The 20,712-nt window shown below is 41.9% G+C and overlaps 1 long non-coding RNA gene across 6 annotated transcripts in view; it reads right to left on the bottom strand.

The window, feature by feature from the left end:
- The window catches only part of LOC119146522, a 28,061-nt gene extending 9,897 nt beyond the window's left edge, over window positions 1–18,164 (bottom strand). For 5 of the 6 annotated variants that reach the window (XR_005103759.1, XR_005103764.1, XR_005103763.1 and 2 more), the window contains exons 1-3: window positions 17,742–18,164; window positions 6,803–15,668; window positions 4,170–4,263 (exon numbers count right to left, since the gene is read on the bottom strand). This is a non-coding gene — a long non-coding RNA (uncharacterized LOC119146522). The remainder of the gene's footprint in view (window positions 1–4,169; window positions 4,264–6,802; window positions 15,669–17,741) is intronic. The other variant, XR_005103760.1, reaches the window with a different exon arrangement.
- Window positions 18,165–20,712: the final 2,548 nt, after the last annotated feature.

Raw genomic sequence — 20,712 nt, 5'->3', positions numbered from 1 at the left:
AACAAATGAAAAACAACTCTCAAGAGCAAGAGTAGTAAGTTGTAATTCTGTATTTATTATTGTGGCTGTGACACCGAAAGACTCCTCAGTGTTTATGTCAGCAGCTCATGCTTAGTAGTTTTGTTCTCATCACATTCCTAGTCTTTCTACATTCTCTCTCAAGGGGTAGATTTCTGAATATTTCATCCTGAACAGAAATGGATACTGAAGGGTCTTAACAGCTATATTTACATCAGTTAAGGGCAGAAAGTCTTAAAGCAAACACAGAAAGTTGTATACAGAGGAATTCCAGGGCTCTTCCTCTCTTCTGACCACTGAATAAAGCTCTGCATTAAGAAACTTCAAAAATACATGGCAGTTTGTGTAAATCAATGCTTTGATATCTACACAAGATACAGTTTTCCTTCCAAGAGAGGCAGAAGCTTCAAACAAAAAAAAATTACTACATTAATGGAAACAAGACAAGCAAGCCCCTTCAGACTGTTTCCAAAACAAGCAGAAGATATTTTAACTAAAAAAAAAAAATCTGACAAAACTTTGGAACCATGTTACATATGTCTACTCATTTAGGGGTGATCAAAGACAGATCACACTACACTGCACAGGAACTATCCACCGGTACTTATTTTTATGAGTTCCAAAATCAAAATTCTGATTCTGAGTATACGCTCAAAAACCTTTGGTCTCTTCCCTAAGAAGGTCCAGCTGAATTCCTAGTATCTGAATAATTCCAGTTTTGGCACTCAATTTCATGCAACCAAAGTTCTCAAGGATTTTTTCCAGAATCTGCCTATTGGGGAACTGCCACTCAACGCAAGCACTCAGCCAATTCTTACAGAAGAGTAAACAGCACTGAAAAAAAAAAAGTCTTAAAAGCATTTAAGCACCAGAACAGAGCCACTTCATTAATCTCTTAAGCACAGTCTCTTCAAGTCAACTTGAAGAGTTACAAGTTCTGTAACTTGTAAAACAAACACCTTGTAATGCTGTGTTTGCAAAAACGGGCTACAGTGATGCATGCAAACACCCTACAAGTTTGAATTAACATGACCAAACCTAAACAGAAGAGCAAGGCTCATGTCACGGAGCAGAAGATGACAGGCCCAAGTACTAAGGTAAAAGAGAAAGGAAACACATGCTGTTCAGTGCTCCTCGTTCCCCTTCCCACCAGCCTAAGCTAGAGTCAAGAAGTGATCACTACAACTCAGCGGTGCATTTGCAACATGAACGTTTGCTGTTAAATCCTGCTCCTGGTCCTGGCAATTATCCTACTGGTCGCTGGCTCCTGCTTTCACACCATGCTGGAGATGGTTTCAGAGTGTGCAAAGCAGCAGTTCTTCAACCTGCTTGCAGCACAGCAGATCAACCATCCATCACTCTCTACAAAATCAGAACTTTGCCAGCTCCAGCAGGTCAACTGGGAGTGTCACATTCTTTCTAATAAAGCTATTAATAACAGCCCACCCTATGAGCGGATGCATGTTCCCAAGAAGGGAATACAGAGGTGCTGCTCCCAAGGGGTGAGTTCAAGCTTCTTTACTTTTTCCTTTTCAGACCTTTCATGGCATCAGCTGTTAGAGCCAGGCACTAGAGACCTGGCCAGAGCTTGCATTATGTAAACAGCGACTACCTGGCATCCCTGCCATCCCAGCTCTTCAGCCTTTTAGTTTTTCACAGGCAGAAACATGTGCTACCAATTCAGTTTTTCTCAAAATTGATAACTTACATATAATAAAATATACAATGCCCTACTTTGCAATTAATTGCAAACGGATCAAACAAAAAATTGCATGGAATACAGAAGCAGAAAACAGTATTCCAGCTGAGTTTACGATTATTATTACTTCTTAAAACTTCCAGTATGAAACAGAGACCCAATACACCACACTGCAAGTAACTGTGGATTAAAACATCCATTTAAACAGATTTAGACTTTTATAATTTGGTCTAATACTTTCAGAATCCTCTGGATTTCTAGAGTATAAGTCAAGAGAAAATGAGGGTTTTTATCTGCAGAATTAGCCCAGAATAAAAGCAAAACTACTAAAGAATCTACCTCCAGAAGATTAGCAATATCACTGCTTGAAGCTCAGGACTAATCTGCTAAGAATTTGTTAACTTATCAATCATTGTACCAGAAAGGCAGAACTTCGTGTCTGCTTTTAATAATCCATACTTTCTGCTCCCTCATTCTGCTGCAGTTCGATCAATTCTAGGCTGAAACCACCACTGTTAAAATGCAGGCTAGTTTTACCAAATGAGTATGGCAAGAAAACCTTTGCTGGAGCCATCTATGAAAGGAAGCAAGGTGTTCTGTAAGAAAAAACACAATGGTTTATTTCATTAGACAACACACATCTGCCTGAAGCCTCTGCATGTCGCTATTAGCCCAATTTCACCTCCCCAAGGCAAAAACTCAACCAACCGATCTTAAGTGCATCGGGTACCTCAGGAGAAGGTGCTGATGAATGATCACACTGGATCGGATCAAAGGTCCATCTTGCTCAGTATCCTGTGGAGCAGCTGGGCTAAAAAGGGGCAAGGAGAAAGGGGTGCAGAGCACACCTTGGTGCTCATTGGGAATTCTTGGAAGTGGTTCCATGCAGCACCATCAGCCTGCCACCAAGAGGGCACTGAGGAAGGAGGGCACAGCATAGATGCTTCCCATTGCCAGGCATGCCTTATCACAAGCAGGTAAGCCCAGGCCACCAAGTCCCAAGGTGCCTGTGAATGCCAGGAGGGTGAAAGCAGCTCCCTGCTATGCTGGTACGACATAGGCAAACCGAGGTTTTACTTTGCATGGGACTGCCTCTGTCTGTGCTTGAGCTGTTCTTCTCCCATGACGATGTCAATAGCAAGAGGAGGATCTGCTTACATTAACAGAAGAACATGAAACAAAATGCAGTGGCCCTGACTGGGAAATCTACGGAAGGAGTGTAAGAATTGGGCAAGTACATATGATACATACCCCAGTGCTCCAAAGAGTCTCTCGCAGCACCTTTATCTCAAACCACACTTAGAAGTGGTAGTCCCAGTGCATTCAGCAGCTTTCAATGAAACTTTTTACTATGCAGCAAAATGCAGACTGCATCCTGCTTTTTCAGTAGCTTCACAGAAAACAGAACGGTGATGAAGACTACTTTACAGACAACATAAGGAAAACCTTACAAGAAATAAGAGTGCTAAGCACACCAAATTTTACTTGATTTAATTTGAAGTGTCAACCTGTCTTCTTGGGCATTTATGCCTCCTTAAACTAAACTTGCTCATATGCCTTTTGCAGATCCCCCAAAGTCTGCACGCATCCAGGACTGGAGAACAAAAGCCTTTTCTCTAGATGTAAACAAAGCTGACCAGGGAAGGGGAAGCTTCATTTGAGCCCCTTCTTTGCAAGGGATGAAGACCTGAAAGGCAACTGAGTCGCAGCCATCCACTTATGTGAAAGAACTGAAAAAGCATCATGCATCTGGAAAGGACAAGAGCATTTTCTGCAGAAATATCAGGTTCCAAACACTACTTAAATATGTCAATCCTTAAAAAGGGTCTTTCAAACAGTCACACACAATGTGGGTCAGAAAGCCTTCAGCACCAAGACTCCAGCAACAGCTTAAGATCAGAAATTAAAGTTTCCCTAAACAGTTTTTTCAGGTTTTTTTTTTTTTTATGACTGCCAACTCCATCACTTTCCACAGAACTTGCACCATAAATAAGGAGTCACAGTAGATTTCTGTGGTAGGGTTTGGGTTTTTTTTGTTTTGTGGTTGTGTTTTGCTTGATTTTGGAGGACTCTTAAGAGTACACAAAAGTACGAGAGTTTTTTTAAAAGCAATAAGGTAAAACAAATTCAGTTATCACATGTCAAATACAAAGTACAAGTAAACTGACATCAGTTGATCCATTACTATGAGGAAAAAATAGTACAAATGAGTTTTAATACACTATTTAAATGGAATTTTAAACAAAGTTATGTGATTTACAAACTTGCTTCCACAAACGATACCACTGTTGATTTAAGACTTAGCTTAATGAAAGCTTCTTTCTTTGCTTCTATTACTACAAAATCATGTGTTTCTTCATTACTTGCTTCTGCATATTAAACAGGAAACGGGAGGGAATGACACCTTCTACCGGGCACCTTGGGATAGAAGATGAAAGCAAGAGCCACTTACTCTTTTTGGAGGTCACCAGTGACATGGAACCCCATCGACCCTGCTTCTTCATTATGTCTCCAGACTGCCAGTCACCACCAAGGTCTACTGGGCCCTGGGCATAAAAAGTGACACTGAATTTCACTCATAGAAGTCACAGCACAACAAGTATTTCTGAAGTATGCTCCAAGAGGGAAGGAAACAACTTAGGAGTTATGATAGCGTCATTAATTCAAAATGTAAATGTTTTCTCTGAACTAGGGGAAGCAGTTTAAGGAGGAAACATTACTAGGCCAATATCAACGTGGTCTGTTTTTCCCAGAAGAGCTGTCCACAACCATGACTCAAAATTAACATGCTGCTTTCAAAGTCCTCCAGCTCTGCTCACAGCTACAGGGAAGTATAACAGAGATCAGCAAAAAGGAAATCAAGGTATGACTGTGCCCTCAGGAAATTACTCGCCCAGTATCATTGGTCACAGATTGGCAGACATCAGCAACTGCTATCATAGACTAGACTAATCAGAGAACAGACTGTTTAGAATAACATGGCAGTAATTAGTGAGAACTACTCAAAAGATGATAATTGCCATGAAGACCACCATCCTCTATTCACACTATTTCCTTTCCATTTTTATAACAGGTGAGGAGAACTGGCCACTCTGCAGTTCAGTTTCTGCTGCCCCACCACAACATCCTCTTCATCCTTACCAGCACACGCCTTGTGGCATACACACAGTGCTCTACACACCAACCGATTCCCCTTGACAATCTTCTCTGTACTCAAAAGAATCTTAATAGTTTCTCACACCAGAAAAAAAGTCTCTTTAGTAAAAGATTGGTAGAAGTGGAAAGTTAGCATTCCTTACAGGGAAATGTAGTGTTATTCACAGTGTAGTCTACACTTTGTAGCACCTGTGGTATAATTATACAGTCTTGTGAATGGAAGAAAATATTATGCAGAACCATTAACTCATTTCATGCATTTGCATTCATGTCTGTTTAAGTGTCATAATTGCTTCGGAACAGTAACTGCTTTACAGTTAAAGATAATCATAAGCTAATTTCATTAAAGAAATACAGATAAGACAGATTCCAGTTACTCAGAAAAGATTCAAAGCACCTGAAAATTTAGTGTCTCCTCCATCTCATTGTGTTGCACTAGAGCAGGGGTCCTCAAACTACGGCCCACGGGCCCGATATGGCCCCCCAGGGTCCTCTATCCGGCCCCCGGTATTTACAGAAACCCCACACCCCACTAGGGGGTTGGGGGGGAACCAAGCAGCCGCAGATGACCTCCTGCCACTCCATCTGCACGCCAGCCCCCTGTTTAAAAAGTCTGAGGACCCCTGCACTAGAGGCTAACATTATGAAAGTCTAGGGCCCTTAGGAATCATTATTTTCCATAGCATTAGAGCTAGAATCATAGAGCAATTTAGATCAGAAAGCAAACTTGGAGGTCACCTAGTCTAAGCCCCCACTCAAAGCAGGTCTGACTGACCCTCTTGTGGGCAACCCCAGCCAAGAACGCCAATAAATTAAGGCTTTCCTCACCTGACATCTCGCAGGAGCACATATAAAAAGTGTATGAATAGCAAAGCTCTACAGGCACTGCTCTTGATCTTTGTCAGAGACATTATACTGCAGTAGAATAATAACTTCTAAATCTATCAAAAGTCACCCAACATATTCAAATTGTAAAAGCCGATGCAAAAAAAGTGCATTTATCCAGAGAAAAGAAACACATAAGCAATAAGGACAATGACTAAAATAGTTTTCCTTCCAGAGAAAGGGTGGGAGGAAGGAAAACACCCAAGCCAAGTAAAAAAATCCTGATGTTCTGCTTTCCCCCCCCCTCAAAGTCTAGGGAAATGAGCTGTGGAATTTACACTGAAAGTCAAACAGATTCAAATAATTCTAAATCGGAACACAAGAGTTATTTCAGAAGCACCTTGAAAAGATTAACTCTAGTGTTTCCAGAGACTTTTGCAGTGGGCTAAGAGGCTCTTAAAAGGGGAAACCCCAAAACATATTTCAAGTTTTGAAGATAGAAAGCTTTAACTTTTTTCCCAGGAAATCTAGTCACATAGAAGTCAATATCATTCTAGTCAAGAAATTAGTATTCATCCTACCCATCTTGTACCATAATGTTTCTCAGATATTAAAGTGAAAATGTAAAAAAGGTCACAGCCTAAAAAGAAAAGCATAGAACTTGTGCACACAGTGTTCTGATATTTAAAGATCCATGTGCTTTCCAGCAGGCATCAAGGCTTGAAATTTAAGTGACACCTGTGAGCATTTCTGATGGTACCCTGGCACTATAACAGTTCAGAAAACAACACTTGCAAGGACCAACTTAGTGGATTACACCACTGTGGAGCCCCATTCCATTAACGAGCTGCTTTGCCTGGACAAAATTATGAAATTAACCCCCATCCCCCTCTCAGCTAGCTCTTACTATGATCTTTGTGAAGCAGACAGAAGTAGACAGCCCTCAAAAGATAAAGGTAACACCTCCTACTAGTATGGGACTACCTCAAAAGCTTTTCCCCTTCACCCTTATTTCTACAAAGAAAATGCCATTCTGCTAAAGACACAGCCAGTTAAAAGCTTCCAGAGAAACTCCCAAGTCATAAAACAGAAGGCCAAAATCACCTTGGCAGCATGAAGTTGCTTGTAGATATGTGTCTGCTGTCTTATTCAATATTCCAAATTGGATGTAGTTGCAGGCTCAAATCTAACGGCAAATAACAGCTGCTCTCTGGCACTCTGTGTGACTATGTCTGAGAAGCAAAAGTTTACTTGTGCTTATTGTTTCAGTGTTTCAAGGCTAAAAACAATCCAATAGTAATTAAAGAAAAATTTCACTATTAAAAAGTTATTAAGAGTTTGTGGCAGATACAGGACAAAGGATTTCCCCCACAAATTCTACCAATATCCAGCCTTAACTTACAACTCCAATCCTCAAGACAGAGTGGTCAATACAATTCTTCAACCGCACAAAAAGATATATTAAAAAGAAGCATGTATCATCATTTTGACTGTCACAAGCCTATGCAGGAGTCCAGATCTTTCTAGGTAAGTGCAGAAATTACTTCTCTGCAGATTCAGCAGGTGGAAATCATAAAAAGAACTGCCTGGAGGGACAAAGCCCTAACTTGTGCTGCTGGCCGCGGAACAGGACTAACCTGTATTAGTGACACTCCTCATAGCTGTTTGACACACAGGTTCTTAAAAACTGCTGTCAACAGAAAACCCATATTCCCTTCAGGAAGGTTCTCCAGTGCTTCCCTATCACAGCTGCAAGATTTTTAATCTATTGCTTGAATCTCTGCTGCTTAACAGATGACCACCACACCAGCGCCATGCAGAACACCAGATATCAAAACACCCACATAGATAATACTTCATTTATACTCCAAGTGAGAGCAAATACTGTCTTCACTACAAGTTGCTGTTTGAACGAAGGTTTACCAGCCAGGGCTGCACCACATGCTTTAGTGGGCTCAGCAGCGCTGTGCTTAAGCATCAAGCACTGCACAAGAACCTTGCCAGCCTCCCCAACAGCATCCCTGCTTGTCAGTCACAACCTTTAGGCTACAGACAAGCAGTGACAGCCTGCAGCATGGCACTAAGCAGCTGTCATACCTAGCACAAAGGACAGCCTGTGGCGCCTGCTATAACACCTGGCACACACATTATACCTAAATGGGGGAAAAAAAAAGGACACAGATTAGGTCCCATGTCTAGTAAGCAGTTTGAACTCTTGCTAAAACAGCAAAATCACCTTGCATACCAACAAGGTTTTTTCCATAATTTTAGTGTTACAGTTACACTGCTTACTAAACAGTCCCACAAACTACTGTATCACTACAGACTGAAGCACACAGGCGGTTTATTGACAAGAGCTTTTCCACAGAGGAAAATATCCGATACAAGTACACTCTTGATCCACAACGGGGAGTTTTGATATGCAGCTCTGAACTCAGTGACCTCAGGCTCTGGGCAACTCTCCATGACAGCACTGTGGAAGGGAGAGCCAGGACTGCAATCACATAACACAGGACAATGTATGCCTTTGCGAGCTGCAGGGGATCCTACAGCAAGGTCGTTCTTATTAAATCAAAGAGTTCTTCTCTTTCAACACCCCTGTGGTCCCAGAAGTGGGATGGTTACCTCATATGCATTAGCTGAAAGTCACACAGGCAAGGTATTTGTTTATTTTACAAATCTGTGCAGAGGAGGGTGCTAGGTGATAATTCACAAAGCTAGCACACCAGTCTTTACATTAGATTTCTAGACATACTCCCATTATACCCACTCCCCTCAATTATCATTGCTTACAACCTTCCTCACTTTAGTTTGAAGGTATAGTCAATCTATTTTTACTATGCATGTTCTCAGGGTGGCAGCCTTCTCTTACAGGTGGGTAGTTTTTGATGAGGAGGTGTGTTTTCCTATTAAAATTAATGTATAATGAGGATGGTTCACTTAAAGTTCAAAGCATTTTAACAACTGTTGCCAAATTTCATGGTTTGCTAACTAGGTTCATCAATGTCAGGCTTATCTCCAGGCCTATCCTTTTAAGTTCCTCTTCACAGGCAACTAATTCCTATTTTATTTTGACAGATACCCTTTTTATGGTGGGTTTTTTTTACCTTATCCTTTGACCCATGCAATGCTTCATCTTACATTACCTGCTCCCATAAGTAAATTTACAATCCTAAAACAACTCTGTGGCTTAAACACTTTCTCAGAGTTTTGTTACATCTAAACAAGTAGCCTAAGATAGATTTTTGTAGCTCACAAATACTAAATACACTTAGCATTTGATCTGAATTTATGGAGATCAAAAGAAGCACACATTCAAATAATCCTCATAATACAAGCAAAATAAATGTACATAATAGTACTTCAGTCACTTTAGAGCTGGAAAAAACAGCTAATCCAAACACCACTTAGTAGTGGAAGTTTGCAGAAGTTCTGGTATACACTTTTTGCTTTTGGCGCAACAGCTTCAAAAATCTTTTAGTGCAGGCAGGAACATGCCTGCAAAAACATAAGGATAAAAAAAATAATTTAAGTTTAATCTTCTGTTCTTAACTCAAGACCACTCACCTTACAGTCTGATGTAATTCAACTCAAACCTCCATCGCCAGCCCCATGGTGGGCTGGTTGGTGGTTTTCCTCCTCCCTTCAGAAGGTGCCTGACCTACTTTACATCAACAGTATGATGGCTAAAGAACAAGGACCAGATTACAGTTAGGGTTAAAACCTCTTTTGGGAAATGTTAAGAGGCTCCTTTTCATCCGTGTGGGGAGTCTGCTGTACCTGCATAGAATCAGCTGTGGCTATAGTTTAAGAACTCTAATTTTAATTAAGAAACACATCAAAGAATTTAGAGCAATATATCAAATGTAAGAACAGAGCACTAACTAGTGAAAAAAAAAATCAGGTCTCTCAGATAAAGAAAAACTTTGAATTTTCTTTAAATTAAAGCTTCTGAAAACAATTAGGAATCAATATGTGAGCAGAAAGATATAACTCAGAGGGGGCCCCAAGCTAATAAAGCAACTTCAAAGAGACCAGTTAGCACATCAGTGAATGCAGTTCTTCCAAGTGACAAGTTCATGGCAAAGAGAAACACTTTGTAATGAGGTTTTTCCACAGGAAGTTTAGCTAATACACACACCTGTACAGGGAACAACTTATACTGATGCAAAACCTTACCAACCCAAAGGCAGTTTCTTCAGTTTACCTTCCAGTGTGAAATCTGTTTTATTGCAGTTATTGGATACTAGCATATTCCTCTTCCAAAGATCAGGATTTACTTTTTTTTTTTACCCTCCTCCAAACATACTACAGTGAGCGCACGCTGTTTCAAATGCCTGAAGGTACTGGAACATCTAATCTGTTCTCTCTCCATCTTCAAGTGTGGCAATGCAACGTTCAGAAATTCAGGTGAACAGGCCTACTTTACTAGGTAAAAACAAGTACTGTTCTAAAGTGACCAGTAAAAAAATGTGTAAGAGTAATTCTGAGCCAATGTCTAAAAGGAAATTAAGTAGTAGGAAACAGTTTTCAGGCTACAGTTCCATTCAGAATTGGAGCATGACTAGAAATCTTTCCAATTCCACTCTGCTTAAACAAAATTATAGATTATAACCAGGAGAGACAATAGAAGGACATTAAGTGTCCTGGAAGTTATTCAGCCTGACAGAAGACCACTGCGTCAGTTGGTAACACAGAGCCATAAGACAACGAAAAGCAAACTGAAGGCTTCCTCAGAATTGCTACTTTAGCCTAATAATTCATAAGCATACCAGTATACAGTGTAATATAAAAATCTATGATAATTAATTGCAATAGTCTATGTTCGTGAAGTCTTTATTATTTAGGGCTAGGTTAAGGGTCTCCCTTTTACGTGTCAGCTGACTACACTTTAGCACAGAGGAAGGCAAACGTGACTCACACCAGGTTGCCTGCTCGGCTTGCAGTCTTAATTTTTCTTCCTGAAGAGCATGGTATACTAACTTCACTTGCTTTTTCTTTTCATGTCTTTAAGATACGGGCTAATCTTTCCCAATTGTTCTAGAACAGTTAACTGCAACAAATTCAGCATACAAATGAATTCTTTGTATGTACCTTGCTGATTCTCTCAAATCCAGGCAAGTCCCCAGAATACCTGGACAAAAACAGTATGATGCAATTAGAGCTTTAAACCCTAGATTTCTGCACTGTCAGTGCTTTTCAGATTCTAGTTGTACAGAAAATTAAGAAAATGCCTGTAATATGAAAAGGAGTGTCTGTACAACAGCAAATTATTAGTACCAAATTGCTCTTGGGGAAAGTCATAAAACAAATTAGATCAGATACCAAGCATTCCAAAAAAATTGAAGACAACCTGTGGGAGCATTCATATGGATAATTATATTAAATTTACTACTATCATTATGCAATCATCACAAACAAGCTGGGATGTATCTTTGACATATCCCAGCTTCCCACAGCCTTGACAATAATTGCTATACTTTAGTACCAAATCGATTAAAGCTTGGATAACTGTCAGATAGGTGGGTTTTTTCTTTCCCTAGGGAAAGAGTAGCAAACACATAGGTAGTCAAGTCACACACACTGAAACTGAGTTCAATTAAACTGATGTATTAGGTAAGCGACATGGTAAGAACTGATATTTAACAGCATGCAGGGGAATCCATTTTTCAGTGGATTGACGAGCAGTACACTTCTAGGGTATTACACAAGAAGCAAAAAAAACCACCCCAAAAAATACATGAAGTGGCTTGGTTCTCTCATACTTTTAAATTAAGGTACCAAGTTTCCCCATTTTATGCATATATAGTTTAACAGAGCTTACAACTCTGAAGAACATGGGATATTGTAGCTGCTAACAGCATAGCATTTGACAGAGACACCATTGGTGGATCTAACTATCAACACCTTATGCACACCTGCCTCACCAGGAGCAAAGCTCAGACAAAGCCAGCACCAGATCTGGCTGTGGACAGCATTCCCTGACAGTATCCGTGCAGGGTTACAGCAGAAAAACAAAGATCAACACATACACACAGAAAATGCATAAAAAAAAATCACCTTTCATTTTAACCAAACCTACGAAAGTCCTGTTAATAGACAAACACCTCTAAAGCCTTTCACAGAACAGGCCACCAGATATTGACATTCGCCTGATCAAGCAGAGCAGGTCACCACGCTCTGAATTAGCTCCAACAGTTCCCAGTTCCTCCGGCAATGAGGAAAGTGAAAACAGTCCTTCCCTTCTCCCTTCCAAAACCTCTGATCTGCAAGGGTTCTTGCTTTTAGTTTTCCTCCAGCTATTTTTTACTAAAACTAAAAAGCCTATGCACTTACTGATGGTTTCTTTCTCAAATGATATATCTGCTGCCACTATCAAGGTATGAAAACATCTGCAGATGGTAACCTTTCAAATAAATAAAAGACCACAAGCTAAAAACTACCTCATCTGTAAATATTTTAACGAACAAGGCTGTTCACAATGATGCAGTAATCACAATTGACTTCTTGAGCTTGGATACCAGACTTTTGTTTTCAGGAGATGTTTATCATTCTTGTGTTATTTCCAGGAGACTTTCTCTCTTCCTTCTGAGAAGGACTCAAGCTCACCAGATCTAATGTTTTAAAAATATTGGTTTCAAGATGAAATGGAAGGACCTGCATAAGCCTCAGGTGACATAAGAATTAGCTGTTCCTCTCTACCTGGAACTGTGTGTGAGATTGTTGGCTTGGGTTTTTTTGAGATAGGTTTTGTGTACCTATATGAAAACCCAAACAGGCCATATTCAGATTACTAAAACAGCTAAAGTTTAAAAACATCTCATTAAATTAGATGAGAACATGGGTCAAGCTTCTAGTGTTTAAGCAAGGGTGTAGAAAGCTCTGCACCCCACAGCCCAGGAGAGTGCTAAGCTCAGCAGAGCACCATTCAAAGAGGAAATTAGTATTTTTATTCTTTGGTGACATCTTTCACTAGAAAGTTTTTGAATGTCCTTACAACCGTGAGTAGCACAATCCTCACAAGCTGATGACTCCAAATGGGATCACTTGCCTCAGGGAACATAAGCAGAAGATAAATCTTCTGAGCATGCTGGCTGAATCTCATCTGCCCAACAAGCTTCAGCCATGACACAATGGGAATGCAGAAGCAGAAAGACATTGCCTAAGGAACTTCACAGAAAAAAAAAAAGAAATCAGGCATGCCCAGATTTTAACACACTAAACCTGTGACCACAGTCATGTTAGGCATAAGCATATGTACTCTTCTGCCAAGGGAAGAGATTTCCTAAGGCTAATTCTGATAAATTCTTTCAAATCTGAGAAATGCTTTCACTTCAGAAACACTCGAATTTCCCTATTCTCATTTCAAATCACTGTCTACAAGTTCTTGACAGGTTTGAACCAGTCCTTACATATTCATAGGCTGAAGTTCTCTCTCATGCTCAGACTAGATAAAAGGGAGAAATTTCTTATGCTGAGGGTGGTGAGACACTGGCATAGGTTGCCCAGAGAGGTGGTTGATGCCTCAGCCCTGGAGACATTTAAGGTCAGATCAGACAGGGCTCTGAGCAATCTGGTCTAGTTGAAGATGTCCTTGCTCATGGCAGGAGGGTTGGACTAGGTGGCCTTTACAGGTCCCTTGCAGCCCAAACCATTCTAGGATTCCAGAATCTGAATATTGCCTTGTGGTAGGGAGGTCGAGATCAGAAGATTACGATGGTTCTTTCCAGACAGAAAATTCACATGCTTTTGCCATCAGTTTATGTACGTTAAACACAAGCTAAGAAATTTCCAGATGTAGTTGTCCATATCTAGCCTTGCACGATACTGGGAGTTACTACAGTATTACCAGGAGTCATCAAAATGAGAAAACAAGCATTTGACACAGATTAGTTGAAAAAAATGTGCAATTTCAAAACATACTGATTTTGCCAGATCATCTGACACAAGAAAGAGATCAATGCACAGGACCATATTTGACACTTGAGCAGAAATTATCTACTATCACCAACCACCCCCCCTTCAAATCTTATTTTAGAGATTTTTAGTTTAGCTAATAATGCTGCAGTCCATGAAAGCCAACATCTATGTTTATTAGAAGAAATATGATTACACAAAGAATCTAGAAGTAGAGATATAAAATAAAAAGCAAGAATCTGCAATTTATTTTCAAGCTTCTGTTGGATCTGTTCCATTCTCCAGACTCTGCTCCCTGCTCCACTGCCTCAGCTTCCCTCTGCTTGCCCACGCTGCCCCTTCCTCAGGGGAACATGCAAAAAGCACCAACTAGTCCAAAACCAAACCAACACCCAACACCACTTGCCATACATTTATTTGCCTGGACACCATGAGCAGCCACTTGCCTTCAATTAAGAGCACAAGTTTAAACTGCTCCTCTGCACACCCCATGCTCTGTGGATACCTTCCACAGATCCAGAATCTAAACTACAAATTATAACCAGGCAAGGTTTTTTTCTGTGAGAGAGGGGAAACATGCAAAAGCTAAATACATCACTCAGCCAAACATAACCAAAGCACGCAACACAGCAGATTTGTGAATGTCTGCATGAGTGTACACGCAGAGGAACATGGAAAGGCAAGCTTTGCACAAATCCCCATTGGGATTTACACTGCTCCAATAACAAGGACACACACACACACACACCCCGACTGTGAGGTCAACTTGAAAGCCTTTGCAATTAAGAGATATGAAGCAGCTGAGAGGACATAAGATGAAGCCAAAGTCAAAAGTAAAACAAGAAAATCACATGCTACTTATTCTGTAATTTTCAAGCCATTTCCCACACCAAACATCAGTATTCCATTGTTTCTGCTCTACATTATAAATTGGGAATAATGACATAACTTTAGCTACACCGTTTTGTGACAGATATTTAGATTAAGCAACTAATTAGGATTAAAGAGCACATACAGAACTGTAAAGCCTCCAAAACAGCCGTAGCTGTTCATAGCTCTCTCAAACTAACCATCTGGGTTGTAGCTATTTGCTATAAAGACCAGGTACCCCAGAAAAACTCACAGCAGTTACAACTTTTGCTGCAGATTAGTTAAGAAATAGTCATTTCTTCACACCCATGTTTAGACAGCACACAGTTTATGCAGCAAGTAGGTTGCCCAAAATACGGCGAAAACACTGAACAGCTGCCTATCCAATCAGCATCCCACTCGCTCAACAAAGCAGGTTTTTTTCAGGAAAGAGACATTGTAACCTAAAACAATTCTAACATTGGTATCTTTTAGAATATTCTTCTGCAAGTTGCATTTTTCCTGATTTTTTTGCTTAATTTTGGTCTTGTAAAGCAGGAAAAATAATTGAAAAGACTTCACCTTACAGGCCTTTGCTACAAATAAATATAAATGTATAACACTGTTCTGAAACATTTTGGTTCCCCTGAAAATCCAAGCTGAGTTACATTCAAGGGAAACTAAGTGGCAGATCAATAGGAAAACTGTATACATACAGAATGTGTCTAAGCACCACAGTAGGTGTGCCATGAGAGATCTGAACAAACAAGCCAGAGGAAGATAAAGAGGATCAGTGTCATGCTGGGAAAGGCATAATTTTGTCAAGTTGCTATTTTGGATTTATGCACAATAATTTTTTGATCCCTTTTTGGCTGCCAAATAACCAATTCAGTTGTTTTGTTTGGGGTTTGTTTTTGTTTTTTTTTAATAGAGGGAAGCAGAAAGGTAACTATACAAAAATTTAACTCACTGGCTGATGCCTTCTCTCTGCCACAACTTCTTGGACTCCTGGCAAATAAAAGCTTTGAACAAAGTCCATTGTAGTTTTCTTGTCGTCCTCTATTCTTATATGAATTACTTTCCAAAGGGCTGCCACTTTGTTGCTGCTCTCCAAATGCCAAGGGAGGCAGAATGGGGTCACTTCTAGTTTGCTGATGCTCAGGAAAGCTCCGAGGGCCAGGGCAGACAGGAACGCAATGGTTTACTGGGAAGAGAGAGTGTGCAGAATTACACAGATTTCAATCTGAACAACCTCCAGGTTTTTAAGTTTAACGAAGATAATTAGCGCATAAGACATTTATTCATCATGGACGGTAGGTTACAGTTACAGAGTAAGTTACAGTAGGAAATGGTAGAATACGTAAGTCTAAGAGACAGCTTTCTTTACTCTCCTTCCCTCCCCGAGACTGTCATTCCACCTATCAGTTTCCACTGAACAGGTAACCATTCTCTTTGCTCTGAGATTACTTGAACATAACAACTTAGAAACTAACCAAGGATCTCCATAACACAACCAAATTTAATACATGTCTATAGCAAAGTCATGTCTCCTCTCTTTAGAAAACAGCAAACCTCCAAACACTTCACAGAAAATCCCACAAGGTATGAATATTACTTAGAGGACCTGATACATACACTGAACCACTCAGCAGATATAGCTAGCAGGAATAAAACATCACCTGGCTTTACAGCCTGTGTTAACTTAAAATTACCATACAGAACCACTGCTGGTTTGGGTCTTTCCTAAGAAGCGATTAAGTCTTCCCAAAAGCCACTAGTAGCCAAGCCCAGCTCCCCTCTCCTCCACCCTAAGAGCTCCTCTTGGCAAACAGCTAAAACCCACAAACACCAGCTTCAAGAGGCAAAGTGAGAGAACAAAACACTTTTTTCTACAAACCTGACAGTTTCACACCATGAACCGGTCCACCTGGGAGCCAGATGCATGGCTGTGCTCAAACAGGTGTGCAAAGCTGGGGCAGACCACAGGCCCTCCCTTTCACCTGCAGCTAGCTCTTACCTGGCTTCTATCAAATTACATTATTTAATGCACCACACTGGTAATACTTTTGGATCGAAGGTTAGAAAAAAAAACATAGCTAGTTTTCAGACTACTGACCACTTCATACACAGAAAACAAAACTGATCATTTCGAAAGTCCTGCACGTTTGCTGTGAAACACAGACATGTAGCCCATCCCTGAGATCAGCAACCCCGTCACATCAAAGCTGATGCGTACTGCTTTCTAGTGCACTTCAAAAAACATTCCTATTGAGAAAGCAAGTTGGGTTTGGAATTATACAAAAAGACCATTATCAGTGCAGATGCTGGGCTTTAGAAAATCTATACCTTCCTAAAGATAAAAACTTCCTTTTCATGTTGTTTGTCCCACATGGTAGTACCAATTTGGTTAGTGCCTTTCTATGAACATTACCACAAGCCAGCACTATTATACCTTCACTTATCAAATTGGGGCCAAACTTTATCCATCCCCCGGACCCAGTTACACCACGCAACCTAACAAAATGTTGTTTCTTCCCACAAACCTGACCTTGCTCATACCCTTAAACCAAAGTAGATACAGCAGCGTTACACTATGAAGTGGCACGCACTGCAAGGGCTGTTCAAGCAGCTTTTGAACATTGATACACTACGAAAAACTGATAAAATATTCCTGACAATATACACAACACTGAAGAGAAAGCACCCTAAAAGCACGTACAGGAAGAAATACTTGGTGTACAAGTTTTTAAGGGAGGAAAAAACCATAAAAAGCTCACAAGGAAGATGTGGAGGTGAATACAAAGCAAAGCCTTACAACCCTGCCGCCTTCGGGCCCACACGACTGCTCTCCCTGGTGCTCCAGCCACCCCCGCTCTCCCCCACAGGGCTTCGATCGCCAGCAGGCCGCGGGGGGACCCGGAGATCCCCAGGGAGCGTCCGCCCCCCGGCTGTCGTCGTCGTCGTCCCGTCCCGTCCCCCCCCCCCGGCTGCCCCCTGCCGCCCAGGCCCGGGCCCCTTCCCAGCCACCCGGGGCTCGCTTTGGGTCTGAGGAACGAAGCTCGGGGGAAGCTGCCAGGTGACACACAGGGACCACAGAAAGGTTTTCTCACACTTTTACCAGGAAAAAAAGCGCCGCCGTTCATAAAACGATGCTTTAGACTCACGCAACCCGCAATCGCACGCTGGAGTGCGCGGGCTCCTTCAGCGACTCTACAGAGCCCGCAGGGGACAGCCAAGAGGTGCCTCCCGGGGAAGGGCGCCGCATCCCCGTACTCACGCTGAGGCGGCCGCGGCGGGGCAACCAGCCCGTCGCCGCCCGCTCCGCTCCCTCGCCGGAGCCGCTGCTGGTGGCGTGGAGCCGCAGGCGCGCTGCATCCCTGGCCGCCAGCAGCCGCAGACCGGGCCCAGGCCGCCGAGGGAGCCCGCCCGCCACAGGTGCCGCGCCAGCCCGGGCGGCTGCTGCCAGACGTGACGCTCTACCTGCGGCGCCCGCAGCCAGCGGCGGAGGCGCCACGCCCGGCTCTACACCGCAGCCTGACAGCCCCCCGCAGCGGCTGCCCACGCGGTGGGCAACAGGCACAGCCCGGGGAAGGCAGCTACCGCTCCTGTGCTGGCCCAACGGCGGGGAGGCAGCGGCGCCGCGTCTCGCTAGCAGCGCGGGGAGCGCGACCATCTCCTGCAGCCAGCCTGCCCGTACCCGCGCCTCAGCAGTGCGCAGGCGCCACCCCCACCGATCGCCCATTGGCTGCTACAGCCCGCGCTCCATATCCAACCAACCAGAAAGGGTAAATAGTACCAGCATGTGCTGGAGGCGGAGCAATAGTAAGATGGGCAGGCAGATGAGCCAGTCATAACTGTCAGTCCGCCCCCAAGTCTATATAAGGCGCGAAGGGGACCGTGTCTCTTCCCCAACGGGTTGGTAGCCATCTTGTCCAGCTGTGGCAGCAGATGTACCGTTAGCGGCGCTCGAGAGCCCGGCTCCGCGTTCTGCCGCTAGCAGCGATCCCTGCGGCCCTCCCCGGGCAGAGCGACACAAAGCACCGGTCAAGTACAAGGCCAGTTTCCACCGCGGAGCGCTTCCTCCACCCCCCACTCATTTTTATGTGGTAATCCAATTATAAAAACATCTTAACCAGTGATTAATCGAACCCAAGTAATGAAAAATCAGCGTTCAGCCAACTCCCTGAGGGCTTTCCTTTTTGTCTGGGCATGAGGGAATGAGGCACTTCGCGCTCACAGCTCAGGGCTGTGGTGCTCGTAGACCGCCCTTTCCACAAAGCAGAATTCTCTGTATTGGCAGCTCGGAATAGCTGGCAAAACTGGAATAACTCAACACACTTAAACAAAAAAAGCTAAGATTATAATCCTTCACATCAGTGGATTTCTGCATTGAGTCAGGGAACGGCTCTGTTGGCAGAGGCTGTGGCCAGAGTTGGTGTCTCATGGATCTGTGGTGGTCTGCTGTTCCTAGTCTCTTCCAGCCAATTCAGTCTTCCTGAATCATCCTTCTGTAGTTCTCTATACAACAGCACCGCAAGGCAGAATACCAATTAAGCAGGGTAAGCGTGACAGTACTGGGAGAGCAATCTGTTTTATAGAAAATAACACCTGAAAATCACCCAAAGAAGTTGCAGAGAGCTCCCAAAGCGCACATACCACCAGAAGAAACGTTAAGATTGAAGAAGCAGTGCTTCCTTCCACATGTGTTCATCAGAGGTGGGATGTTTTATGTTATTTAAAGAAGTGACAGTAATACTTCTGTTTGAAGTTTTATTGAAAAATGGTTACAGGATTAGCTGTTGTACCCTATAGTGTTTGTTTAGGGGTTTGTGTCAGCCTGATCTACTGATGTAGCAGATTGAGAATATGCTAAACGTGTTCTTTAATACCTGATTAAATATTTTTGCCAAAGCAATAAGTTAAGAGCAACATTTAAGAATTTAATGTTCACAATTATCTGATGTGTCCATGCAAAACCTTTTCCAAAAGGTTTACTTTCTACTACAGCTGCCGCTGGAAAGATATTGTCATTGTTGCTCATATTTTTAGACCAATGTAATTCAGAAGAAAATTGTATCCTATACAACAAATTAGTCCACAAAAAGGTGCTTGAGACAAGACAAAAAAATGGAAAAGAAGACCATTTAAGAAGGTAAAAAGTTGTTTTTTTCCAAGATCCTTAGTAAGCCAGTCCACTTCCAAGAAATTAAGATTTTTCTATTTCTAATACTGATGTTTAATTGGGAACAGATTATAAAGTTACTTCATACAGTAAGATATCACTGGGTGGTTTATAACTATTTCATACTCGGGGTGGGTGGGTGGGAATCCATACATTTTTTTCTTGACCAGCACAGAACTTAGCCCATGTAACTTTTTTACTACTCCAGAATTACCCACATCCTGTCATGTCTCATCATGAGTGCCACAAAGATAGATTAGACATGAAAGCATGGAGTTTCAAATAAAAAAATGAAGATGTGATGTATTATCTGCTGACAATCCAGTCTAACAACTTCCATTAGAGGCACTTTTTAGATTAGCTTGACTGCACAATTTTCTTTCACAATTCTTGGACTTAATTTAAAAAGCCATTTATCAGTTTGCTCCAGTATCTGCTTTTCTGACGTTTAATGTGTTATCCAGATTACTGGCAGCTTTAAATGGTACAGTAGGGAATTTTAACATCCTCCTTCACAGCAGAGGGGATCAGAAAATGATCTTTCCCAGTTGTGCTGTTGATTACAACTAGTGTATGAGGCCAAACAGATTTTCCTTTTTTGGGTCTGCGATTATTTTTTTTAAACCAGTTTCCTGCTTCTAGTGTCTTTAAAATACTTCTGTTGTTGTTGTTGTTAACAACTTCAGTGATTTGTTCATCAAATTTTATTTCAGAAGTTGAATTTTTCCTATGCATTGCTTGTTAGCCTATGTTCATTGTCTTCGGTAGAGTCTATCCAATTATGAGACAATTCAGTCTTAGTCAAAAGCACTCTTGAGGCATGCTGTTTAGCTAGATTGGTTTACTTGCTTCTCTGCCTCTTCTTTGGGTAGTTATGCTTACTTTCTCAACAATTTGGTTTCTGTAATTCATCCCTAAGCTAAGTGCAATGATTTTGTATTTGACTTTGACTAAGCTACAGCAATTTGCCTTTAAGATTCCACATCACTGCAGCAGCCATTGGTAATATCCTATAGAGATAAAAAGAGAGATTCCTGACTTTCTAATAACAATTATGAGCTCAGCA

This window comes from Falco rusticolus, chromosome 4 (assembly GCF_015220075.1).
Source record: "Falco rusticolus isolate bFalRus1 chromosome 4, bFalRus1.pri, whole genome shotgun sequence".
Taxonomy (NCBI): Eukaryota; Metazoa; Chordata; class Aves; order Falconiformes; family Falconidae; genus Falco; species Falco rusticolus.
Note: the sequence above shows the minus strand (reverse complement) of the source record. Positions and strands in the feature narration are given on the sequence as shown.